The 27,317-nt window shown below is 42.5% G+C and overlaps 1 long non-coding RNA gene across 1 annotated transcript; it reads right to left on the bottom strand.

The window, feature by feature from the left end:
- Positions 1-5,127: 5,127 nt before the first annotated feature.
- Positions 5,128-23,885, bottom strand: LOC311593991. Its single transcript, XR_014777893.1, has 5 exons — positions 23,728-23,885; positions 22,810-23,036; positions 17,278-17,342; positions 8,613-8,750; positions 5,128-6,230 (listed from the first exon to the last, which is right to left on the bottom strand). It is a non-coding gene; the product is annotated as an uncharacterized lncRNA (long non-coding RNA).
- Between the last annotated feature and the right edge of the window lie 3,432 nt (positions 23,886-27,317).

Here is a 27,317-nt window from a genome sequence, read left to right as displayed (position 1 = left end):
GTGAAAAACAAGCCCCCTTGTCCTATTAAAAGGAATGCATTTTTCAGGGAGCCCCCAAGCAGCATTTAATTAGTGTTCTGTATAAGAGAGAAATGTGAAATGGATTGACTGGGAAAGATGAAAAGATTTCATATGGACAAGTGTCCTAAGGAAAATACAGACCCAAATCCCAAGTCAAGGATTAGAACTGCAAGGGATTTAATAGTCCAAAGACAAACACTAAGTAAGATGCTATAAGTGACTGAACTAGGGATGGGGCGGGGGATGTGAGAGCAGGGAGGAAGGAGAGATAGTAGGTCACAGTCCTAGTATCACTCAATACAAAATCAGGTCAAAGAGCATCCAGCAATTCAATGCTAAAATGTGCATGTGACAGTTATGGTAAAAACACAGCAGTGTTCATAGCGGCATTTATAAAATTCCAAGGGAATGCAAACAGAAAGGTCCTGTGGTCAGGAGACCTTTCTCTTTTTTTTCTTTTTCTTTTTTTTTTCTTTTTCTTTTTCTTTTCTTTTTCTTTCTTTTCTTTTTTGTTGTTGTTTTGAGACAGGGTCTCTCTGTGTAGCCTTGTCTGTCCCAAACTCACCTTGTAGACAAGGCTGGCCTCGAACTCACAGAGATACATCTGCTCTGCCTCCCTGAGTGTTGTGGGAGTAAAGGCATGTGCCATCTCAGCCAGCGAGATCTTTATCTGTGACAAATCAGCAAATCAAACCAAGTACAGAAAAGAGCTACTAATGTAGGTGGCAATAATGTACTCATATTTAATTACCATGTGATAAAACTAACAGGTGGGCCTTTTGGTGTGTTCAAAATCGGTGTTCTTTTTCTCAAACAGCCTCAGCAGAGCACCACAAACAAAGGTATAGTAAACAATCATGGAAATATATAAACTGCAAAAAAGTAGAACTAGCACCTTTTAGCACAGCAGGTAGAAAAATCAGCTCAAAGGCTTAGAGAACAAAATTAGCAGAGTGCCTATGAAACATAATAAATGAAATACTATATGTATATATAAACCTTAGGGATTTATTTATTTGTTTGTTTGTTTGTTATTTTATGTGACCATGTCTTGCTCTGGAGCTTGGTTTGGCCTCATACTTGTGCTGGTGCCCCAGCCTCCCAGGGCTAGATTACAGGCAGACAGCATGATCCTGGGCACAGGGACAAAGTACATAAGAGATCAAAGGAAAATTTCTTGCCTTGTATATTTACCTTAATATAAGTGAATGAACGAATGAACACAAAGAAACTGAGCAGTTGGTTAAGAGTTAGAAAAGCAAAACCAAATTATGATAAGTAAGGTAGAAGGAAGGAAAAATGATAAAAAGTAAAAACGAGAGAGCTAGAAAACAGAAGTCATGGCACAACCAGAAATCTAAAAGTCCTTTGCTGAGGAAAAACCAGTGAATAAATGAGAGAGAAGAAGGCCTTCCTACAAATCAGCTTGCTACATTTTCCTGTATGCTCCATTATTAGTTTTAACCAACAACACATCTTTAGGTTATTGGTTGTGTCAGTGTTTTCAAGATGCTCTTGCCTCAGTTTGAAGAAAACAGTCCCTTGATGCTTCTATCACAGGGTGTAATTATTTGCTATCACAGACTGTTAAATGGAATAGTTCATATTGCACTTGTGTTTCATGTTTTAAAAGTGTAAGAAGTTAGTGCCTGGGCGAAGCAGGACACAAAACCCTTTAGCTGTGGTAGGACCAGCCCTGGCAGGGGAGGATGGGCAGGAGGGCACAGTGTGAATGGCCCCAATTCAAACCTCTAAAATCTAAAATGTGCCAAAACCTGAAACTTTTTGCATACTAATAATGACGCTAATGGGGAATGTTTTCCGGTGGCCCACTGTGCATAAACTTCGTTCCATTTACAATATAGCATACATACGACCTTTGGGTGAGGTGCGTCGGCCACATAAAATGGCAGAGAAGTCATGGCTCTTTTGTAACATGTCTTTAAAGGGCTGGAAAGGGGCTGCGTACTGTTCCCTTTGGGGACAGCGATGGGACAAAACAGACAAACTTCTCCTCATACTCCCCAGAGTTCAGGTTATTTCATAACTGGGCTATAAGAGAAAGACAGCCAGGGACAGCTTCTCTAAGGTTGGCTAACTCAGATCAAAGCTTTCGGGAGCTGTTACATTCAACTTGGTGCCTTATTTCTCAGCGTGGACTATTCTGTTTTGGCATCTGCTAGAAAATTAAATGTAAATGAAAGCAGGTCGATCTGAAGAAGCATGCTTCTCTAGAATATTCTTCTCCTTTGCAATATGGGCAAATAGACAACCGGCACAATTAGCCTGCACTCATGGGCGCTTTCCCACAGCACTGTTTCCGCGCTGTATCTTAGGACAGCCCACCTAAACGTCTAAGATCGTGTTTCTTACTTTTAGATCCTTTCAAATATAGGATGTATATTTGCGTTTGCCTCTCCCCGACAAGAATGTAAAAAGAAAAAGTAAGCGAGAGGCCGGTTACTTGTTACTATAGCAACAGCCTCAGTGGTGGGGTGATTTATACGGATGAGCTTCATCTTGGGCAGTGTGGAGAAATGCCTATTCAGTGCCCACTGCGGGCGGGACTCCCAGGCTGGCCTCTGTGACCTGTGCCATACTCAAAAGTATAATCAATTGCTTCGCCCTGAATAGAGGTTTCCGTTTTCTCTGCAAACACCATCAGGCAGGAGACGCAAGCCCCTCCCCCTGCCCCTCCCCCTACTCTACTTCAGATGAGGCAGACAGGAGCCCTGTTTTATTTGCTCATGCTAAAAATAACTCATTTGTAAGTTGTGTTGCCATGATTTATTCCTTCAAGACGCAGAGAAAATAAAATTACCCTTGCTGGCAGGGAGATGATCCAGGCAGGGGCCGGCAGGTGTGGAGCAGCCGCTGTGCCCTCACCACAGGCTCCGTTTCTCTGATGGAGTAGCGGGAGTGGCGAAAGTCTTTGGCAAGAATCTCACCTTTGCCACTCACTAGCTGGCAAATGAACGCTAACTGCGTTGCTTGCCCGCCTCCGAAGCAGGGAACACAAAGAAGAGAAAACCAAGATACTGGTGTAAAAAAAATCTATTCTAACTGATAAACAGGGGCAGTTGGAGATGTTTACAGAGAAGTAATTTAACAAGGAGCCTGAGTTGAGCATATGGAGGATGAGGAAACACAGGGGACCAGTTACAAGCTCAGAGGCCAGCCGTAGTAAGACTAAGGCTAGCTACAACCAGCAGGTAGCCCATTGTGGTAAGGAGGGTTTTGTTTCTGTTTTTGTTTTTATTTTTAACCAGGGTGGAGGCCAATTATCCTGGAATTTTCCCACTCTAGCTCAGGAACTCTTGCATTCCAGAAAACCCTTTGTTTTCATGGCAAGCCTAGCTAGTTGTTCCTCATTACCCAGCGTTAGCACAGAGGTCCTCAGAAGCAGGATCACAAGGCCTAGAAGTGGTGGTGGCCTTTAGTGGGAGCTGCGGCTACAGAGTAGAGTCAGCGGTGGCCACAGGGTCTGCATGTGGTTTGGAAGGCAACTGGGAAGAAGGAAGAAGGCCGGTGGACATCTTCATCAGTTCCAACACTTTCACAAGCAAGTTCCTGGCCTGGTTGCCTTCAGTGGGGGTGCTGGCCTATGGGTGCTGCCGTTCCTCCCAGCAGGGAGAGATGGTTTGCTCTTTGCTTAAAGGGGTTGTCCATCTGAAAGGGTTTTCTGCTGCTGTGATCCTCAGGTTCGAATGGATCCTATGTGGTCCTCACGCTGCCTCCTGACCCAGGCACCTGAGTAGCGTGGTCTGGATGAAACAATGGAGCCATCTGGAGCTCAGAGTCAGAGTGTAGCTTTCCAGGGTGAAAGGTTCTCAGCTGTCACCTCAGTGGGACTGGCTCACAGAGGAGAAGCCAGCTCCCTAAAGCTTGCCTGGCATTCTGGCAGGATCTATATTAAGTGAAGATGCACCTTCGCCATAGCGGGATATGTGAACGAAGCACTGGCTAACAATGCGCAGAAGCTAACAGAGCAGACTTTTACTATATTAGCCCAAGGGGCATGTCCCACGAAAGCCTTCACTTACCAGGAAACTGGGACAGAGGGGAGGACATTCTAGTGGGACTCTAGATGAGAGAAGCATGGGAGAATGGCAAAGTAGAAGGATCCAGAGGGTCCTAGAAGCCTACAAGTAGAACATTATGATAGGCAGATTTGGGCACAGGGGTCCCGCTCAAACTAAGGCACCAGCCAAGGACAATACAGGCAGTAAACCTTAAACCCCTACCCAGATCTAGACAATGGACAGAACACTCTCCACAGTAGAGTGGAGAGTGGGATATGACTTTCTCACATACTCTGGTGCCTCACCTTTGACCATGTCCCCTGGAGGGGGAGACCTGGTGGCACTCAGAGGAAGGACAGCAGGTTACCAAGAAGAGACTTGATACCCTATGAACATATACAGGGGGAGGTAATCCCCCTCAGGAACAGTCATAGGGGAGGGGAATAAGGGGAAAAGGGGAGGGAGGGAAGAATAGGAGGATACAAGGGATGGGATAACCATTGAGATGTAACAAGAATAAATTAATAAAGGAGAAAAAAAAGTAAAAAAAAAAAGGAAAGTTGAGTGGGTACCTCCAAGCATACCCAGAATTGCTGCGAAGAGTGCTTGAACGACTCTGCTCAGGGGAAGCAAGTAACAAACTCGTAATCGTAACTCTGACGTGGAAACTAAGAACGATATGCTTATTTGGAGTGAGGCAGCAGAAAACGCCCTCCGAGAAGCTCATTAACAGCGCTAATGAAACTCGCTGCGCTCTTCAGGTTGAAGGCTTCTTGGCTGACTTTAATGACCCACCAGCTGTGCTGGCCTTTTATTGAGGCCAATACACAAACTGCATTCTTCTTTTAAACAGGTGAACTTTCTGACGTTTGAATTCTCTGTTGACGGTCTCGCCTGGCACTGGATGTGGGGCTATGGTTGTGGTGAGCACTATCACTCATGCGACATCAGAAAGCCATACTGTGAGGAAACCAAGCGAAGCAGCAGTAATGTCATTTAATTTGCGAGACTGCTGTAATAGATTGCACTATAAAAAAAAAACGCTGTAAAAGACTTCAGCCTTTAAAAATGTACCTATTTATAGAGAGTTGTTCAGACATTTATGAATTTACAACATTGGCAGGTGGCATGGGTTTGAAAATCACAACAGGCATTTATTCGTATTCTGGAATACATGTTGAATACAGCTATCATTGTAGACCATGGTAGCCAACATAAAACCAGGGTATGATTTCTTCCTGTTTTTCCCCATCTATTGTGCAATACTTAATTTGAGTCTTTTTCTCAAGAATAAATCGTACAGTTACTTATGATTTGAAAAATAAATGGGAAGAGACGTACTCTGGCTTTTTGTTCCGTCCTGCCCAAAAGTGTCCTATCTGTGTCTCCTACTGGCCAAAACAGCTGTCAGTCAGCTGATGTCAGCACCTGAGAAAGGCATCTGATTTCCTTCAGAGTGAAACTGAGAGCACAAAAAAAAAAAAAAAAAAAGAAAGAAAGAAAGAAAGAAAGAAAGAAAAGGTTTGAAGGTTAGTATCCTGGGCTTGACTCATTTACCTACCTCTCTGAGATGACATTCCCTTGACTGTGTGGTGGTGACATTGTAGTCAGTTGTAAAAAATAAGAGACATGTAAAGTGCTCGGTCAGTGTCCAAGCACACTGTCTAAATTTAGCGGGACAGGAGAGTGACTGATCATGGCTTTCATACGGTTATTTCCTGTCTTTGGTCTCTAAACCTCGGGGTGTGATGGATATGGGGAACAGTCTTGAGTTTCATTTTGTTTCTTACTTAAAAAAAAAAAAGAGTGGAGGCCTTTGGGGAAGAGGAAGATGAGTCAAGGTGTGTGAGAGAGGAGTTTAAGGAGGAGAAGGATTTCTTGCCAGTCTTCTCCTCAAATTCTGTTGCTTGAAGAGAATTCTCCAGCAAAGGAGTAGAGGAGATCGGAAGAGACGCATTATTGTCCTCGGATGTGGGACCCAAAGCCTTGTGATCTAAGCTTTTCGTGATGCCAAGACCCAACCAAGAGTCTAGGACCACAGTGAAGAAGGCAGCCCGTGCTCTTCTTGAGCAGAGATCAAGGCAGATGACGGTGCTCTAGGAGGAGGGAGGGTGTCTATGCGGTGACTGACAGACTCCTCCTGCTGGAAGAGCCAGCAGGGTCTTCACAGTCAGAGAGAACAGGGACCTGAAGAGGCAAGGGAGGACCAGAGACCTCAGTTGTAACATTAGTGAAAACAACACTGTTTTTCTCCCTGGGTTCTATTGGAAAGCTTTTAAACTGGGGAGTATGTGAAAATAAAAAGCACTGCAGGGCTCTTGAATGGAAAAAAAAAAACACCAATGTGCTCACAAATAATGTTATTTATAAGGAGGCAGGTTAGGCCAGAGTTTGTGTTGCAGTGGACTTCTGTTAGCTTTGGCTCTCAGTTAAGCCAGTCAATGTTTTACAAATCCTGCACAATTGCTTCTGTAGTAGATCTGTGGTCTCAGAGTGAAATGTCTGCTCTATAGCAGTTGGAAAGTGGCTTGTCTTCTGAGCAGATGCTCTTGTGACACTCTTATGAGGACAGAGTAGAACCAATACAGTTATCTGAAATAGACACAAGCAAAATCAAGTCCAGGTGTTAGGCCTTCAGAGCCTTGACTCAAGCTGTAGCTGACACTAGAGGCTTCTCTAGACTTACCAGTAATCTGAGCTAATAATAATATCCTCTACTTGTTTAAGTCCATGGCCACTGGACTGTCACTTGAGTTCAAAAAAGGGAGAAGTTCTATACTGTGCAATGTATTTACTAATCCACTTGGCAGTGGGTAAGTGGCTTAAGCACCTGAGCCCATTTCCTTAGAGAGATGAAATGAAATCGTTTAATACACAGTGCGTGCTTAGATCCAGTGTATTTACCAGTGCTAGCACTTTATACAGAGTCTCCTAGTGTCTGAGGAGCCTGGGTTAGGAGCTGACCACCAGGATCCCAATCTTAACCCTGCCCTTTACTAGCTGTACAGCCCGGGGAGAGAGCTACATACGCTCTGTAGGGTTTGGTTATCTCCGGGGAAACCACTACTACCTTTTATAGGGTTTCTCTCTCTCCCTCCCTCCCCCGTCTCTCTCTGTGTATCTGTCTCTCTGTCTCTCTCTGTCTTTCTCTGTTTCTCTGTCTCTCTCTCTGTCTCTGTCTGTCTGTCTGTCTGTCTGTCTGTCTCTCTCTCTCTCTCTCTCTCTCTCTCTCTCTCTCTCTCTCTCTCTCTCTGTCAGTCATAGACTTAATTCTTGCTAAGCTCTATGGATGATGCCAGGTGTATGGTCAAATGCAAAACTACCTTAGTGTTAATATACATCCGATAGGGCAGAGCCTTGGACACATAAATGGTTGGTTCAAAAACTTAAGCATTGTACTAATTCAAATGATGAACGGCTTAATGACAAAGTAAATGTGACACTGGGTTTGAAGTCAGGAGAACTTGGCTCGTGTCACCTGTTCTTTGGCTTTCTGAAAAATCCCTCAATGATCAAGAGCCCAAAAGCTCAAAGATGTGGCTATTAGTACCACTTTTTCATTTGTTGGGTTTTTTGTTGTTGTTGTTGTTGTTTTTGGGTTTTTTGTTTGTTTGTTTGTTTTTTGAGACAGGGTTTCTCTCTGTGTAGCCTTGGGCTGTCCTAGATCTCACTCTGTAGACTAAGCTGGCCTCCAACTCATAGAGATTCTCCTGTTTCTGCTTCCCGAATGCTGGGATTAAGGATGTGCGCCACCACCACTGGCTATTTTACTACTTTTAACAATAAAATATAATTGCCATCCTTATAAAGTTTCCATGTCTTGTGGTGAACCCCAGGTTCCATGGTGACTGTGAAATAAGATGGTGTAAGAAGCAGCACTGTTAAAGTGGTAGTACATGGCAGAGAGGTAAAGAGTAAATAGGCATTTAATCGGAAACCGGTTTCAGAGCCTGCTGAGTTGACTATGGGAAAGGCCTCTGACGCTGTGACTTTAGACTATTTATCATGTGGTAGAAATGCTTAAGCTTAAGAACCACTGAATAAGACAGTAATTCACTGTTAGTTGTGAATTCAGCAACTACTTCTTTTCTTGTTAAAATACATGAGTGTGTGTGTGTGTGTGTAGGAATGCTAAGCCCCATGCATGTAATACCAACAAGGCCAGAAGAGGGTATTAGAGCCGGGTGTGGTGGCGCATGCCTTTAATTCCAGCACTCAGGAGGCAGAGGTAGGCAGATTGCTGTGAGTTCGAGGCCAGCCTGGTTTACAGAGTGAGTCCAGGACAGCCAGGGCTATACAGAGAAACGCTGTCTCGAAAAATTAAAAAAAAAAGAAAGAAAGAAAGAAAAGAAAAGAAAAGAAGGTATTGGATTGGATCACCTGGGACTGGAATTATAACCAGTTGCTAGCCATCATGTGGCTGCTGGGAACTGACCCCTGTCCTCTGGCAGACCAGCCAGTGCTCTTAACTTCAAAGCCTTCTCTCCAGCCCCGGGAACTACTTCTTACAGTAGCATATATTAAAGGGCTGGAGTCAGTCAAAAGTATTTTCCACAAAAGTGTGAAGACCTGAGTTTGCATCCTTTAAAAGCCTGGGATGGTGGCAGACATCTGTAAGCCCAGTACCGTGGTGGTAGGAGACAGGGTCAGGTAGATCTCTTGAACTCATGGACCAGCCAGTCTAGCTGAATTCATCAGAGACCCTGTCTTCAAAAATAAAATGGGAGGCATTGAAGACTAAACCTGATACCAATCTCTGGCCAATACACACATGTGTGTGTACATAAATTCACATATAAATTTACACACATACACACAAACACACAATGAATATGCATGCACACCACACAAACAAAATATCATAAGCATTGTGAAGATTTTTACACACACACACACACACACACACACACACACACACACACACACACAGGAATGCTGTAGGAATGTGCTAGTTTGATCCATATATTCAATCCATGTATTCACAGGTAACTCATTCCCCATACTATTGATGTTTCTGAGTCTTGGAGATGTTCTTAAGGTCATGTAAAAAGTGAAGTTGGAATTTAAAACTGCCTCTTAAATTCTGTGATTCTTAGTGCTAATTGACAGAACCAAAATGTCCTAGGATATGCACTTCTGGGTATGTGTGTCAGGGATTATCTTAATTACAAAAGCTGAAGTGGAAAGATGTGCCCACTATGAGCGGAGTCATTCCCTTATTAGGTTCCTGGATAGTACGGGGGGAGAGGGAAACTGCGGAGGCACAGGCCACTTCTTGACTGTGGATGTGATGTGACTGGTTTCATCAGCTCTCTGCCATCATGACTTCTCTGCTATAGTGGAACTGTGAGAAGAAATAAAAACTTTCTCCCTTGTGTTGCTTTGGTCAGAATAGTTTATCACAGAAGCGGGGAAAGAAATGAAGACTAATTCTTTCCCTTTCCTCTACCAGCATTTCAACAGAACATTGATTTGAGTTCTTCAAAACTTTGAGATATGTGTCTGAGGTTTGTTTTAGCCACATAAAAAAGTGGTAAGTATGAAACAGCTAGTAAGGGACCATGCTATTCCAGCTGCACAGGGATGCAGAGAAGGACCGAAACCACACAAGGGAGGCAAGTAGAGAGAAGGCATGACTAAAAGCCTCTATCCCGACTTACAGTGAAAGACAGTGGTCAAGGATGGAAGTTTTACGTCGTTTTGGTGGTACCTAGGACATGGAAGTAAATCTCTAGTTGTTCAATCCTTTCACTCTAGGAGGGTTCATGCCTGGAAAATATGGCTTGTTGTGTAAGCTAAGGGAAATGCTAAGCTTGTCTGCCTTGGTTTGTTTCTACATGGTTCTGAGGGAGATCCTTGCTCTCCCCCTTTGGGAGAATGGCAGTATTTCCAAATTATCATAACCCCATAAGATGTCAAAGCATCACAAAACACAGCAAGTCAAAAACGCAATTAGTACAGGGAAACATGCCACTTGCTTGAAGAAAGAAAAGTCATTGTTCTCCGAACTTCAGTGAAGATGGCCGAGAGGGCACTGCTTGTCCTCTGGTTGAGTTCATCTCTAATTCAGTGAATAAATTGTCAGCTGGGAAAGGAAGGAGCCCAAGATTTACCGACTGCTGATTCTAGAATCTAATTTGTAAGTATGAAGAGGACCAAATGCAGTAAGTCACTCTCGCGCTGTCAGGGTGATCCTAGTAGAGCAAGTGTAGTGGCCTAGGAGGCAGGTGTGGGAATGTTTGTTCTGGCAGTTCTGAGGCCAGACATCAGACAGGTCTCACACATACGTCACTCTCTTTGGGGTGGAGTCTAGGTGAATAATTTTACCTTTTAATGGTAAGCAAAACAAATCTCTGAGCCCAGTTCTTATGCATTTTAAAAAAAGTTGTTTACTAATAAAAAAGTCATACTAAAAAATAACATTGCAAAGTGCTTTTCTAATGTACACACAGTTTTCTTAGCTTTGTACTATTTTCTTATTCATCAATAATGAAACTCTTAATAGGCCTACATTTAAGAATTAACAAATCATCAAGCAAACTTATTATTTCTGAAAGGCAACTGGTGAACTTGTTTGAAAAAATGATTCCATTTACATATAATTTATTTATGTCTTCACATTTGGATTTAATTGTAATCATTAAAGATGCCCATTTAATTCCACATATTATTTTTGTTCTGTAATGAGAAAGCCTATTTAACTAGCAGAATGGCAAAAAAAGCTCTTTTGAGCACTTAATAATTACTACGGGAAATATTAATCAAGATACCACATAAATGGATCTGAATAAAATATTTTAATAATTTTCAAGGATCATTTACTTTTGTGAAAGGATTATGTGTCCATAGGGTGTTTTTTGTCTCAGACAAATAACAAAGTACTAAATTTCATGCTTTTAATGCAGCTTTTTTCCCCCCCTGCAATACTTTTCTTGAGACAGAGTGATGCAAAAAAGAAAATGAGTCAATGACCTCAGCTAATGCCTTGCAACCAGCTGAGCTGTCTTAAGCAGATTAAATTCTTTGGGAGTCAGCTTCCTCTTTTAAGAACATCTGCATATTTAAATGCTGGCATGAAGATTAGGTAGCCTCCTTATGTGGAAGTGTCCTCTTACCCTTCCCAATGTGGAAGATGTAGTTACTCTATGAAGTTTTGCAAGACTTTGGCTTCCAGATGATAAAAGATTCCTTATTTTTCTGAGTAGTCACTGTTATGCCCCAGTGTCATGCCTTGCAAGTCCTAAGAAGGTTCACATGTATTGTTGATTTTATCTTTGGTGTTTCAATCTGTCAGAGGTCTGGAGCTTACTTGTCATATTTTTGTAATAGGCCAAAAGAACCTCTTGATGAAGTGGTAGGCAAACCATCTCAATCAGAGCCCACACAGACTCAGAAGATGGGGACTTCCACCCACCAAGGCCAAGCTCCTCTCTCAAGGTCACCTGTGTGATAGGTAGAAGGTCTTTGCTAGATCTTTTTTCAAATGATTTCCAAATACAGGGGGAAGAAAAAAAGAAAGTCTGGAGATGGGGCTGTCAGGATGATGGGTATGAGGAAATGTTTGTTCTGGAGAATAGGGTAACTTGAGGCAAAAAAAAAAAAAAAAAAAAAAAAAGGCAGGTGCTCTTTGGCCCAGATGTGTGTCTTTCCCAGATGTGTCTGGGAGGTCTTTCCTGTGTTCAGACTGAGCAAACTTGTATCGCACAAGATCGTTCCACATGATCTTCCAAACTATAACATGGAGCTAGTTGAAAAGCAGTGCCTGCAGATTCCATCTGAGCCCCTCTCTGTGCTATAGTGTCACTAGTGTGATGGTATAGACCTGTTAGGTACTTCGGGTGGGATCTGGAGCACAGGGCTGAGCAGGGCAAGATTAGTCTTCATGAATGCTCCAGCAGAGTTACAAAGAGCAAAAGACGAAGGACCATGTCACTAAAGTGGCTGAGACTGGGGCCCTAGTCAGCACTATGAAGGGTGGTAATCCCAGCCCTCCTGAAAGTAGGTCTGTATAGGTACAGGCGAGGAGGGGGGCAGCATCTTGGTAAGTGAGGAGAGAGAAAATAAGTGGAATTGGAGATTTCTCAATATGTTGAATATGACAGGAAAGATTGAATCTACCTTCGGAAAAGCTCCTTCATCTATTCTTTCACTTTCCAAAGTAACTATCAATAATGTAATTACTCCATGAGTCTCAAGAGGCATATTGATGATGCCTCTGATGATAATCCATCAGTGAAATTTCCTCATAGTTATTTTGAAAACATTACTGGTCATGTGTAGGCTTAGATTTTTCAACAAAACAAAACAAAACACAAAGAAACCTACTTTATTTAGGGTTCTTAAATGCTTCTACCTCCTTTCCAACCTACTGACAAGAGGTAGGGGAGAAAGAAGGTTGGTAGGAAAAGGGAGTTGCAGACCTTTTTAGCCGTAGTTCCTTTGGGCAATTCCATTCTTTGTTGTCAAGATACACAACTGAGTCTTCAACGAAACCAGAAATTTCCATTTCAGTCATGTCCTGTTACTCAGCGGGTCAGTGGAAGGGAGCATCCTTCCAAATGAAGCCAACTTACCCACAGGCACCTTCATTACCATATTCTCCAGCATAAAAAGGAGGATAGGCACTTCCATCTCATTGTGTGCCACAGGGACTTGCTTTGGAAAATTTAATATGTCACAGATACCTAACATAGACTCAGTTCTATTTCTACTAAGATTTTTTTTCCCCCTTGGAACCTTCAAACATATCAGCTTGTTTGTCTGGTTTTCGGCTTGCACGGGATGCTGGTTGAACAAATGGCCTCATTAGTGGTTCTATAATGGGAGTGCTGCCTGTCTCACGCAGGTGCTAAGATACCGTTCTTGTCCTAGCACTGATGTGAGCCAGATATTAACCATTGTGCCCTTCGTTTTCGCGTGAGATGAGACTGAAAGAGAAACTTCTCATCACGTCGCTAGGTAACAAGATGTAACTGGAATTGTTCCAGTTCTATGGGCCGGGTCTCTCTTTTCCTTATTCACATTCAGAGACTGCAGTTATGCATGTCGACAAGAGCAACAGGTGCAGATCCTGGATGCCAGTGTCGGCCACACAGTGAGTGTGGGGCTTTGGCAGGTAGACTTTAGTGACTTTCAATTTTAAGTGCAGTGAAGACATGAAAGAAAATTCAGAAGGGATATGTTCTCCATTCACTCAGTCTGCAAACATCTCCTCAGTGCCTACTGTGTACACAGCACAGTGGCCTGAAGTTGGGGAGTGTGGAAGTTAAGGGGTATATCCAGAAGGAGTTGAGAGGAGTTGGCAGTTAATACAGTCACACTGCATTATACAAAATTTTCGGAGAATTAATACAAATATTACATTAAAGCATAAAATAAATCCCTGGTAGGCCTTATCAACTCATTCTAGAAAGGCATCCTGCAGCTTGCTTTTACAGCTAACACTTTGCTAGAAACTTTGGGTAAGCTAGTGAGAGCTTGGTGTTTTATAGATATTTATATATTTTATCTCCTTTTCTTTAACTTACAAGACTCCAGCACTTCTGCTGGTTCTCAGGGAAGGGACATAAATGGCTTACATTTAGCTCTCTTGACTACACATTGCTGTCAATTTCATACTATTCCTGTGCTTGCCCACAGGAGCCCTGAGATTACATTTGATATTAGCAATCCTTACCTCTCTGGATTGTACAGGTCTGGTTGCTACCTGGATTGCATGTGTGATCTTCTTACTCTGGTATGTTTAGATGACACACATTCTATCAGCTGTGTAAGGCGCAGTGGTTATGATTTTTCTAGAGAAAGGGAATTTCAAAGACCAATTGGACAAATGCAGAGCTGGGCAGACATTCAGTCCAGAGTGACAGGACCTTCAAAAGCACCAGGCTATTTCCTCACAAGACTACATGGTACACTGTAGGCGACACATCTCCATCTCACTCAATAAGCAATTTCCTACGGGTGCTTGGGATGTGATCTGACATACCTCTTCAGAGTTCCATCCATGTCCTCTGGTGCTTAGTTACCTACCCCGAGCATCCCCTGAGATGAAATACACAGGAAAAGCCTTCCTCCATTCCCACATCCCAGCTGCCTTTCCTACCTCAAAATAGCAATGTTTACAAACTACTGAGTAAATTCGTATTACAGATGAGGAAACCCAACCTCAGAGTCTGTGATTCCTGGCACTGCATCCCACAGTCCCTAGTGATTCCTGGCACTGTGTCCCACAGTGCCCAATGATTCCTGGCACTGCGTCCCACAGTCAGTCCCTGGTGTGTCACTTGACATCTTCTGTACCACAACACACTGCTAGTTAGTTAGCCCAAAAGTCCTCAGGAAGTTCTCAAATTTTTGTTTGTGTTAGTTTTTGCTAAGGAAAGCCAAAGTTTGTGCTAAAATTATCAATAAAGAGTGACCTGTTCTCTCAGAAATCAGGATATAGATTATTAAACTATAGAAATTAGGGCAGCATGACATTAGTTCAGGGATGAAAAAATATGCAAATGGAATTGGCTAGCTCAATGTGAGCTTGGATCTCTAAGCAAGTGAATGAAGTACTCAAAGTGGAAAAAATAATAAGTTTATAGGTGTTGGAAAATGTCTCTTTGACCTTGCACTGTAAAAGAGATTCTTAAAAAATCCAAGTACAAAGATGACTAAAGTCAAACGTTAAAATTCAAACTTTATCCATTGGTCAAGTGTGGTGACACAACCTGCCTTTGATCCAAGTACTTAAAAGGCAGAGATAGGTGGAGCTGTGTGTATTCAAGGCCACCTTGGTCTACATAGTGAACTCCAAAATAACCAGAACTAGATAGAGAGACCCTATTGCAAAAAACTATATATGTATATATAAAATCTTATATGATAATATAATAAATAAGAATTTACTATTAAACATTATATAAACACTTTAAAGATAAACCATAAATATAATGTTAAGTTAAAAAATTATGAGCTTGCAAAATTTTCCTGGCATGGTAGCACGGTTAAAAAGACATGAGTGATGCAATACAATGTTTTCCATACATTATCATTAAAAGGTAAAACATAAAATAAAGCTGAAATACCATGTATCCAAGTCAGAATTTGCTTAGTAGAAAATGAGTGGGATCTTAGACCGTGACATATAGTCTTTGCCAGGTTAACTTCCTTTTTTGCTTTTGCCTTTCACTTGCTTACTTGTTTGTTTTTTTAAGATAGGTCTCACTATGTAGCTCTGGCTGTCCTGGAACTCACTATCTAGAACAGGCTGGCCTTGCACTCAGAGAAATTTTCCTGTCTCTGCCTCCTAAATGCTGATATTAAAGGCATGCACTACCACACCTGGCTTAACAGAATGATAAGCATGTCTGACTCCTTCATTAGAGCTTTGCTAATTAGAGGGAAAGCACATAAGTATGAACAACTTTTACTAACACTGGATAATGTGGTGTTTTAGTTGCATTATTCATTTAATCCCTAAGCTTGTCCTCTTATTGTAAGCTCACGCCTCACAAAGAAAAGATTTTATTTACATTCTGTAATGAATCCCACACCAGCAGCATTAGGATAGAATATTAACATAGCAGGCAACCAGGCTCCCTGCTCCTAGTCCAGTCTGTGGCATTGGATGAACATGTAACATAAACTTTCTGGGTCTCTGCTTCCTGATTTATACATAACATTGAGTTAAAAATATGTACATAGGCTTCTTTTATAACTGTTTTGTGAGTTGCATTATTGGTCTTAACAAGTGTATTATATCCAAGAAGTGTTTTATTTTAAAAAAAAAATCAACTAACCAAAGAGGAAAAGATTCTTCAGAAATCATCATGTGGAAGTGGTGGCTTGGAGGTAGCTGGGGACTGGAGTAAGCCATAGACTGAGCATCTAATATGATGAAATATGTCTGTTGGAAAATGTGTGTGTGTGTGTGTGTGTGTGTGTGTGTGTGTGTGTGTGTGTGTATGTGTGTGTGTGTGAGAGAGAGAGAGAGAAAGAGAGAGAGAGAGAGAAACAGAGAGACAGAGAGACACAGAAGAGAGAGGGGAGAGAGACAGGGACAGAGACAGAGAGGCAAACAGCAGAGAGGGAGAAAGAGAGAGACAGAGAGGCAGAGACAGAGGCAGACTTATTTAACAGGGCAAAAACTCCGCTCCTACAGCAACTCACCAAGCTTCTCATTAGGCAGATTCTGTCCCATCAGGCGCTTTTGTTATTTTCTCTTATTGCACTGTAAAACTGAATTAACTGCGGCTGTACTTCGAGACTTACAATGGCCAGCCTATCTATTTTAAATGGAAGTGAAATTGAAAGGACTTTATTAGCAGGACCATATCTCCACAAAGCAAGAAATCACTCTATAATATTCTTTCAAATAGCCAAGTAATCTCTTCCTGGAGTTACCTCTTGCTGCATCTTTCAGCCTCAGCTCCTTTTTATCAGAGCACAGTTTCCTGGTACCTTCGTGAACCAGTGGACGTACTCATCTACAGAAAATTTCGTGGGGGAAACATCAGTCCGTCAGAATCCTACTGATTGCTTAAAGACAAAACACTTTTCTGTACACCGTGAGAAGGTTCTTGCTCAAATTGGCTCTTCTTTTAGATTTCTCGTATGCCACAGAAACAGCTGTTAGCGTATTATCACTCTCCAAATAGGCTAGCTGTAGTACAACTCAGTAGATTGATGTTTCCTTACTAAACCTCAGTCCAGTCCGCTTGATGGAGTTTGCAAAGAGAAACAAAGACCTGTCTACTGAACACTCGTGTTCTCTGCAGAGTAGGGAGCGCGTTTCCTTCCTTTGTCTCTCACCAAGTGTTTTACCTGGGCTGGTGAGGTGGCTGAGCGGTTGAGGGCACCTGCTGCTTTTGCAGAGGACCAGAGTTTGGTTCCTAGCACCCACATCATGTAATTCCTGTAATTCTAGCTTTAAGGAATCCAGTATTCTGTTCTGTCATCTGCCATCACCTATGGACACACACACACACACACACACACACACACACACACACAAACACACACAAACAAGTTAAGGAAGCAATTTCAATTTGTTTTAAAAGTCAGAAGCTGATATCTAACACTAAGTAACAAGGGATATAATTTAGTGAAAAACTAGGCCTTAAAATCAGGTTTAAGAAAATCAAACCAAGAGAAAGTAGTAATATTAATAGCAATTAAAATATAGCTTAAGGTAACGAGTAGTAAGTGACCCATGAACAGAAGAGCACAGAATTTAGTAACTGCTTACCGAGGTGAGACCGGGAGAAGGAGAAGCTGCCACATCTAACACATTCCTGTTTCACTCTGGTGATCCTTTTAATTAGAAGATTTGTCTTTTTAGTTGCTAGGCCATTTGAATTGGCTTCCCTCTCTTTTCTTCTACAAATTAACTATAAAATGATTTCTTTTTTCTGTGTTTGTAGTTTTTTTTATACAAATATTTTGTCAGAGAATGTTCTGATGAAATATTGTACTCTGTGAGTTAGTGTCAGTTGATTTTTTTTTTCTGTAAATATTTTATGGGTATTTGAGCATAATGTGTATTTTAGTTTGTGGAATGTAAAACTCTAAGAACGCGTTTTGAAAAAGCATGTTTTTCTTAGTATATTTAATCCTCTGCAGCCACACTTTTCTTACATAATTTTTGTTATGAAAGTTAAACAAAATGACAACTCAGGTGCCTTTACCCCCAAGCAGAGGGGTGATGGCGTGAACTACAAGTCAATAGAGGACAGTGGGAAATGAGAAGAGCTGAGCCCGGTTTGGTTAACTCAAAATATAAAGCAGCATACTTAACAAGGGAAAGTGGAGGGAGGGAGAGAGGGAGGGAGAGAGGGAGGGAGAGAGGGAGGGAGGGAGGGAGGGAGGCAGGGAAGGAGAGAAGGAAGGGGGGAGTTAAATAGCCGAGATGTGGACACTTGGACACACTTATTATTAGTCAGATTTTGATAGTTCTACCAAATATAAATGGAAAATAAAAAGAAGCCAAAAGGAGCAATGAGATAGGTAATAAATATTATTAAAATAATGTAGGCTAGAACAAAGCTAGAGCACCACTTCACTCTCTATTTAAAGGAATTTCTGTGTGGACTAAAAACTAAACATGTAGTAAATCAGTACAAGTGCTGAGAAGATGGACTCCAGACTGTTTACCACCCCTGGCTAAGACTCTTTTCCAAGGCAGAGAACTTAGACTAAAAGACAAACAGATTCATAGATAGTTTTTCTGCATAGAAATTTACAAATCACATAAAAATTATCATATAAGTTTATAGCTTAAAACTTTATTAAACAGTGTGTGCAGGAGCATGCACAAACTGTTGTACCAACCAAGGACAATATATGTAGCAAACCTAGACCCCCTGTTCAGATCTAACCATTGGACATCTCATTCTCCATGGCTGTAGGGAGAGCTGGGATTGCCTCTGACATGAACTCTGGTGCCCCCAATTTGATCACTGCTCCTTGGTGGGGAGGCCTGGTGGCACTCAGAGGAAGGGGAAGCAGGCTATTCAGATAAGACCTGATAGGCTGTAGTCATATGGTGGGGAAGGAGATCCCCTTCTGTCAGAGGTCTAGAGGAGAGGAACAGGGCAGAAGAAGGGGGAGGGTGGGACTAGGAAGATACAATCGAGGGGATAACAATTGGGATGTAATCTGAATAAATTATAATATATGAAAATGAAAAGGCTTCATTAAAGCCCGGCAGTGGTGTTGTTTGCTTTTAATCCCAGCACTCTGGAGGCAGAGTGAGTTGGAGGCCAGCCTGGTCTACAGAGTGAGTTCAAGGACAGCCAAGGCTACACAGAGCAACATTGTCTTGATAAACCAAAACCAAACCAACCAATCAAGTGAAAAAGATTTACTTCTCTCTACCCCAACAGTGGGCAAAGACAGACCTCGTTGATGGTGGTGTCCTTATATCAATCAGGAGCACAGAGCAGGTGGCAGTCCTTTGTTCATCCCAGCTTGATGTCTGGCGTGGCAGCCAAGGCTGTTTTATGGCTAGGACACATAAAAATCAAATCAAATGAGACCCATGCAGCGCAGCGCAAAAGGAAGAAGGCAGACAGAGACTCGAAGACCACCATGGCACCCACAGACCGGCCCTCCATAAAATGGCACAGGTGGGCCAAAGGCACCCACTTGCCCCCACACCATGAAGCGTAGATGGAGGATGCCACCCAGGAGCCTGCCGGCTGCGTGGCCAGCCTGCAGCGGGAGCCACCACAGTGCGCGAGGACGTGGTGGTCAGATGGGAGAGAAACAGAAGTAGAGCAGCTTGAGCATTATGAAGAGAGATGGAGGAGAGGAGGAGCCTGTTGTGAGTGGCCAACCCCACTTCTTGGGGCCATGGTGGGGTCCCAGCCTAGGCTGCCACTGAGCACCATGTGTAAGACTGTGGCTTCACAGTGGCCGGGGTCAGTGTCGATGTCAGCTGCTCACATTACTACTAGAGTGTGGAACTCTGCTAGATAAGATTGAAGTCAGACAACTCCGGAGAGCCATTTGCACTCCGTCTCTGATGGTGGACTGCCCTTTCTCAGCGGGGGTTCTCACTCCCACTGATCTGGTAACCCTAGGTCTTGTAAGGAGCATCACGTAGCCCTCAGGGAAGATCACAGACCAGACCCTCTCCTGATAAGAAAACTGGTTTGGCAAACCCCACCCTATGCTAAGGAGATCCTAACCTCCATCAATTGACCTTTAATCATACCCCAAAGTTCTTCCCTCACCCATAGGATAATTAAGTACTGTGTTTTCCTTCTGGTGCTAGGACCCTGGGATACTGCATGTAAATGAGGTGCTGTACCACTGTGTGTAGATGATGTATCCTGGCACCCCTAGCCCCAGGGAATCTGATACATTCATCCTCAAACCCCTCCCTACTGTCCAAGGTATATAAATGAGGGATGGATGGCTTTCTTTCTTTCTGGTGTTTGTCATTCCTCCACCATGGCCTTCTGAGACTCCATTCATTCGGGGTAAGAGTTGCCACTGGATGCCCAGGGCTTGACGGCCAGTCAAGGCAGTGGTGGCAGAGTTGGCTTGGCAACTGCTCCACCACCACTAGCTCCGCGCTGACCCCCGGGGAAGCACCGCAGAGCTTGCATCTCACTTGGCTGGCCTTCTGGTAGGTTCCGGGGACATCCACCTACTTTCTCTGCTGTGCTTAGAACAGCAACTTAAGAAAGGACTGTAATATTTTGGGTGTCATCATGGGATTGTGGACCTCCTGAGTCTTCACTGCCTTCTGATACCAGCAATCTCACTCTAAAAGAGCTAAACTATAACCCTTGGTGAAAACTCACTTTCCACATTCCCTGATTGGACTGGGATCCTGGCCTAGCGCTCAGGCCTCAGGCCTCACCCTAAGCACTCTAAGTCAACCCTGATCAAGAAACAGGGTCTTGGGACCTTTGATCTCAAGGTCCATCCATTCTTATGTAGAGGCAAATAGCAAGTGGACCAGCCTGCCAGACTGGCAGAAGCCAGGCCACCCTCCTAGAGAACATGAGGATGTCCCTGGTTGGGGCAGCAGGTGGGGTCCATGTGGATGTCCAGGGGCTGCATATAACTGACCCTACTCCTCACTAGATATGGTGCTCTGGAGAACTGGCCCCATCTCACCTGAGGCAGCACAGTGGAGCTGGGCCTGGTAGCCAGATTGTAGGTGAGCTGGTCCTGAGGGCATGAGTGTGGGAAAGCTGACCCTGCTGCTCTTCTGTGTGTGAGGTGGTGTGGGTGAGATGGTGATGTCTTTCTTGCCTCACCCCTCAACTTCTGCCTTTAGTAGGGCTGCTCCCAGGGCCATGAGAACAGGAGAGCTCTGCCCCTCGATGGCTGGAGCACTTGAGAGAGCATGCCCTACACAATAGAGCTGGCCCTGATGGAGGGGCACAGAAAAGCTGACACCTAGGGAAAGAGTGTGGGAGAGCTGTCCCTGCCCCCTCACTGGGTCCAGCACTTGGAAGAGTGGGTCTCCCTCCCCCCAATCTCTGCCTTGACTGGGCAAGCACAGTGGAGCTGGCTCTGGAGTTGTGGGTGCCTGTGAGCAGACCCCAGGAGCATAAAAGCAGGAGATCTGATCCTGCCTCCTGTCACGGTGGTATTGGTGGGTGGCTAAGGTGGAGCAGTGCTGGGGAGCTTGCCCTGGTGGTGCTGATAAGGGTGAGCCAGCAGGCTGACCAGCTCAGCCACCACTCAGGCTGAGTTCCAGGCCTCTGAATTGGCCCACCCCAAAATATATATCATCTCTGAATGGCTGGGACACATAAAAGAGCCTATCCTGCTGTTCCAAAACTGCAGGACTTCCATGGTACAGGGCAACAACAGGAGAAGCAGAAGGAGGAGTCCCAGTGAGGATCTGATATAGATGATGTCACAGAAACCGGAGATCTTGAACCAGAACAATGACTCATTGCAATGAACATTTGCAAGTGAGGCTATGTGGGCAGAGGGACTGTGGACTGTGGGACACACAGGGACATACCACAGCTTCCGGAGTGAGAGATTCTCTCTGCCTTGTTTTTGTTGTTGTTTGTTTGTGTGGTTTTTATTTTGAGGTGGAGGTTGCGAGGGTGAAGGGAAGGTATGAGCGGATGAGGAGATGAGTGGGCTGGGATGCATGATGTGAAACTCATAAAAAATTAAAAATTTTTTTTTCATTAAAATGAAATTCAGACAGATTGAGAAGAAGCCCTTTGTTCTTCCTTTGCTTCTTTGTTTTCTTCAAGACAGGGTTTCTCTGTGTAGCCTTGGCTGTTTTGGACTCGATTTGTAGTCCAGGCTGTCCCCAAACTCACAGAGATTCTCCTGCCTCTGTCTCCTCCCTGAGTGATGAGATTATAGGCATGCAACACTGCACCCAGCTGCTTTTTTTTATTTCTAAGATTAAAAAAATAAAAATGAAAAAAGAGTAAAATATAAAATTAAATAAAGAACATAAATAAAACAACTCATTAAAAAATAACTGCAAACAGAAAAAAAATCAGTTGACATATGTCACATAACGTAATGCTTAAAATGCACTCTTGTTATTAATTCATCATATTGACAAAATATTAAAAAGATTGATAGCATATAATACTGACAGAGGTGTTGGGGAAATGAACTTTTATGAAGTTTTATGAAAATTATTCATTTGTAATAGTTCTTTCATGAAATTTTCACACATTTGATTAAAACTGAAGTGCAAGTAAATTCTAACCAGGTCTAGAAATAGGTGGATGCAATAACAAATAAGAACATGACTATGTAATAATTAATACACATTGCTTATAATGATAAACATAGAATATCCTGTAGGTCATGAGTTATTTAAAATTTGTTACATTCCATAATCCTCCATTGAAATTAACAAAATGAAGTTAAAGTGACTATAACTGAACACTTCTATTAGTGCAGGTTTCTCTGGGGAGGTGGCATTGAAATGAGGCGAGAATGCATTTTGTTGATTTGTTTTTGTTTGTCTGAGACATGGCCTCATGTAGCCCAGGCTGGCCTGGCATGTGTTACATAAGAAGGGTGCCATTGAACCTCTGATCCTCCCGCCTCCTGCTTCCACTTCTCAAAGGCTAGGGGTTCTGCGTAGGCACTACCACAGCCAGTTTTACGTTATGCTTTGAGCATGTTATGTTGAACACTCAGCTACCTGAGCTACCTGAAACCAGCTTTTACACTGTAGTACTGTTGAACCATGTGGCTGTATTGCTTTCACATTTTTACTAGTCATTTCACAATGCTAATTCATAACATTGTATCTCCATGGGTGTCCTACCTGTGTTCGTTGGCTGGTGCTGTCACAAAACTTCATGGTCACTCCAAAGGTAATGGCCAGCCTGCTGTGCCATAGTCAAAGTGGATCTTAGCATTACACCAAGATGTCAATCCCAGAGATCTGTTTGTCACTTAAATAGCTTGATACTTTTTCTCCTGTGTTTCTTCCTCAGAACTAAGGCAAGGAGTCACTAGAGTTTTCTTGTCTGAAGAGGCTTCAAGACAAGGCTGGAAAGAAATGTAGTCTATAGGACTCTGGTTTGTATTTAAAATCCTACTAGGAAGGTCTGTAGAGAGAGCACGGAGTAGACTGGAGGACATGGCAGAGAGAAAATGACATCATTTAAGTTTACATGGAAGCAGAGAATGACTTCACACAGCAGAGGAATGAAATATAGGCATAAATAGATAGATGATAGATAGATAGATAGATAGATACATAGATACATAGATACATAGATAGATATAGAGGTGAGAGAGGTAGAAAGAGAGATGAGTTAGAGTAGAGGTGGAGATAGAAACAGACCCCAAACTGGTGTAAGCCAGTACATACCTGAGCAGTAGGGTGAACACACGACAGTCAGCTAAGCAGTGGGCAGTGCTCTAGGGGCCTGCTAGGCCCTGAAGATCTAGCATCCTCATTACCGTGCACTGGCAGGAAACAGCACAGGTGCCACAGAGGTGGGAAGGGGCACACCGACAGAGACACACTGATACTGGTCTGCATGCTCATACTCTAGAACTACACACACACACACACACACACACACACACACACACACACACACACACTTGATGGGAGGACGAGATGAAAGTTACAAAACCGCCTGACAAAAACCATCTGCATCGTGCCAGCCTGAATCCCACATGAAGCTGATTGATGGAAAGTGAAGGGAGTAAAGTGCTATTTCGTACATACCTAGGCTTGAGATTTATAACTGCTCCATTCTTTATGTCTCCTTGCCAGGTGGCAGGGCTTGCAGAAGAGAATTTACTTCCTTTCTGATATTGAAAGCACGCTCCCCTTCTCTTGACAGATAAAGCTTAAGATTAGATGTGAAGTCCAGCCAGGGAGTGGCTTTTGTCTCTCTTGCCTTGGAAAAAAAAAAAAAGTCCCAGTCTGCTTCTAAGAGAATTTTCCTTTAATGGAAAAATTCAAAGTGGGGTAAAAAGCGCCTGGCTCCGAAGTGATCACCGATTTCACAATATGAAGCTACGGATAATAAGTGAGGCCTCTATTCCAATTTTAAATAGTTTTTAGAGCAATTTCAAAGACAGAAGGAAGCACAGCGGAACACTAATCATATTTTCCATTCCAGGGAAAATTCGTCTCCTCAGCTTGCCTGTCAGGTGATCAAAGAACATGTGCAAATAAATGCAGGACTTTGCTTCCTGCGCAGGCATCCGAGGCTAATTGCTGGACCAGGTCACCCCTGCACTGTCTTTCCGTTAATTTTCTTGTTCCTGGGAAGTCTGATATTCCACTTGAAGAAATTCTGTATGACTTATTTAAACATTCACCATACTTTTTTTTGTTGTCATCGAGCTCGACTCTAGATATTAAAACAAGTATTTTGAGAATCAATGTTATTTCATTAAAAGTTTCATAGGAGAGTGGTTGGAAATCTGTAAGATAAGAATTGAGGTAGTAGCTACCTGAGAGTTATGTGCTGGCTACTGTCAACTCGACACAACTTGGAGTCACAATGAGAAGAGGGAACCTCCGTTGAAGAACTGAGCATCCCTGCAAAGGTGATCCAGCGCTGGGTAAGAATGCTAGCTGGGCAAGCCAGATGACCCAGAGGACCAGCCGGTGGACAGCGTTCCTCCCTGGCTTCTACTTGGTCCTCTGCCCTGACTTCCCCCAGTAAAGGACCGTGACCTCTACTGCAAGCTGAACTAAACCCTTTCTTTTCCTTCCCAAGCTGCCTTTGGCTATGCTGCTCATCACAGCGACACAGACAGCAAACTAGTGCCTTTGTAACAGTGAAATGAAACTCAGTGTGGGCAGCACAACCCCTGGAGTGCAGTAAGTGTTAAATAATATCAAGTGTGAGTTCTTTTCTCATTCGTGTTTTGCTGACTTGCATTCATCACAATTGTAAGAGGTTGCTTTTATTGAAAAAGCGTAGATGCCCTCCATGAAGAAAATAAACCCAATATGCAGAAACTTTCTCTTTTGTACTTATAAATAAACTCGTCTTAGCTTCAGTTGCTGTTATAAAATCCCCCTCAACTTGGCGATTTAAAGTATAATTGCTTTCCACAGCTCTAGAAATGTGAACTCTGAGGCGAAGGCACTAGTTCCCTGGGCTCCTGATTAGAAAACCTGATCTTTAACCAGCTGCCTTCTCGTGGCATCTTCACATGGTGGAAAGAAAATCACTGACCACACCCTCTTTTCCTTTCTGAAAGGACACTGGTACCATCATGGGGCTCCACTGCCACACCCTCCCCTAACCCTAACACTTCTCCAAGGCCTCACCCCTACATGCCATCAGATTGGAGTTAGGACTCTGGTACATGAATTCAGGAGGGGAGGTGGCACATTCAGTGCAAAAAATATTATATTATGGGCAGAATGTTGTCCTGTTTTATTATCTTAAATAAAGAGTAAGTGAACTTGTGAATTAACATGCCTATGTGTCATGTGGTATTCATGCAGCATGATGTGTGTAGCTGTTCCTCTCTAAGGCATTTCTAGTTATCATTCCGTTAAGAGACACATTTTAATATCTGCTTATTTCCTAGGGAAAATGTCATATAGTAGTATTACTGGGCCAAACATGGCCTATTTATAAGGACAAACATGATCACAATTTATAAGATAGATGCATTCTTTTATAGAAATTTTGAGCCCCAGCCAACTTTTAAGCCACATTTCCTAAGGGATTTCTGTTGCTATTGGTACTTTGAGCTTATATTTTCTAGAATGAAAAACTTAATATTTTTACTTGCTGCCAAGTCTGATGACCACAGTTCAATTCCTGGAACCCACATGGTGGACGGAGAGAACTGACTTCCACATATCGTCCTCTGGCCGCCACATATGTGTCACTGTACACATATCTGTGCACACATGTGCATACAAATACATAAATGTAATTTTTAAAAATTGGGTACAACTAATACATGTACAGCACAGCCCCCACACCCAGGGCTCAGGGAAGATTGCAGAAGACAGGGAGGAAAGACTGTATGAACCAGAGGATCGTGGAGTTTGCTGTGAGACTGAGCCTCATGGGAACGCCAGAAGCTACGCTCATGAAGTCTCACCAGCGTAGCTGCCAAAGCATGGCATGAACAAGGCCAATAGCAACAGACACAGCAGCATGGAGAGGAGAACGCCCAGCAGGCTCAGGCCTAGACAAAGAACTACGGTGACTATACAACGCCCAGAGTGGGAGAAATCGTCTTTCCCAAGGAAGAGCGCACCAACTGGTTATCCAATAACAAATGCTCAGCCCCTGAAAACATACATACATGTTACATGATACAGACTGAGCAGGTTCACTTACAAATTTAGAAATATATATATATATACACACACACACACACACACAATTGAATAACAGGAGATAATAAATTTGAAAGAAGGGGAAATAATGAAATTATTTTATAATCTCAAAAGAAAAATTAAAAATTTAGGATAATTTATATATATTAATTACATAATTTGTGTCATCTTGTTTAAAGTGTATACTTTCTGATTGTGAATTACTTCTTTTTAAAATTTTATTATTTTATGAATATATTCAAAGAACAGAGATATGCAAAATATCACTAGATGCAGGGTAAAAGTAACTACTGGTGATATTTTGATATATTTTAATAGACATATTTTATATGAATATTAAAATAATATTTACATTTCTTTAAATAGGATGATATATTCTTTTGAAATACTATAAAATATAAAGAAGAAATAATTATTAATTTCTCAATATATCTCATTTTATTCTTGGTTTACTAGTTTGATATCCCAGCATATACATTCAATTATTTTTTACACCAAAAAAAGCTTTTTAATAGATACATTGGCACATATTGTTTTTTACTTAATCATTTCTCTATTCAGAGATATTTCAGGTCATTCAATGATTCATGATTTTAAGCCATGTGCAAGAAATATCTTTGAACATGAGGATTTTTATTAGGCTTCTTTTCAAGTCATATTTATTTCTTCAGTGCAGCTTTAAAAAGTAAGTTTTATTCCCTTGATGTAATTGTTGCCTCAGAGGTTTACTACTGATTAACTCACTCTTTCTAAACTCTGATAATTAATTCAACTCAGCTCTTCTGGTTCAAACTCCTCTCCAAGCTGACTGATTCAATCTGGCTTCTTTTTCACTTCTCACGGAATTGCTCTGCTTGGAAAAACTGCCTCTGAATTCTAGGAACTGAACTTTATAACTGCATCAATTGAACGGAACTGCATGAAGTCAACTAAACTCAGTTGCATTCAACTGAACTGCCCCAAACTGTACTGAACTGAACTCAACTGAACTC

The sequence above is a fragment of the Acomys minous genome (genome assembly GCF_964271855.1).
Source record: "Acomys minous genome assembly, chromosome: 3".
NCBI lineage: Eukaryota > Metazoa > Chordata > Mammalia > Rodentia > Muridae > Acomys > Acomys minous.
Note: the sequence above shows the minus strand (reverse complement) of the source record. Positions and strands in the feature narration are given on the sequence as shown.